Below are 513 nucleotides of genomic sequence, written 5' to 3'. Positions count from 1 at the left end.
CGGTCCCTGTGCTTTGCCAAGCTTGTTCCAAGTAGGTGCTTTAGACCACTGAGCTATCTCTCCAGCCCAAGATTTAGGCTATTAAGCTTAACCTCACTATATCTCTGCATTTCAAACATCTTAGGCATAATAAGGAACAGGTATTTTTCATCACGTATTGATAGGTTGAACTTTAAGTCCCTACATAATATGATAAAAAAATTTGAAAATTAGATTATATTTTAAAAATAGGATAAAGAATTATATACTTCTCATGTTTGCATATAAGTCCAGGAATCTCACCATATACAACCTTGAAGCAAGAAAGTCCCACAATATTCCTTTTCCTCTCTCTTGCTTTCATTCACCACCCCCTTCTTCTTGAACATCCACCTGCCCGAAAGACATCATAGCAGTAACTGACATGTCATGACAAGCAGCCCATATTCAGAATACTAGAATGACAGGCACTCCAAACATGAAACTACTATTACAAATTACCATCTGCAGTGCAGTAGCTTAGTTCACAGGTAT

The sequence above is a fragment of the Octodon degus genome, unplaced genomic scaffold, assembly GCF_000260255.1.
Source record: "Octodon degus isolate 3935 unplaced genomic scaffold, OctDeg1.0 scaffold00323, whole genome shotgun sequence".
NCBI lineage: Eukaryota > Metazoa > Chordata > Mammalia > Rodentia > Octodontidae > Octodon > Octodon degus.
Note: the sequence above shows the minus strand (reverse complement) of the source record.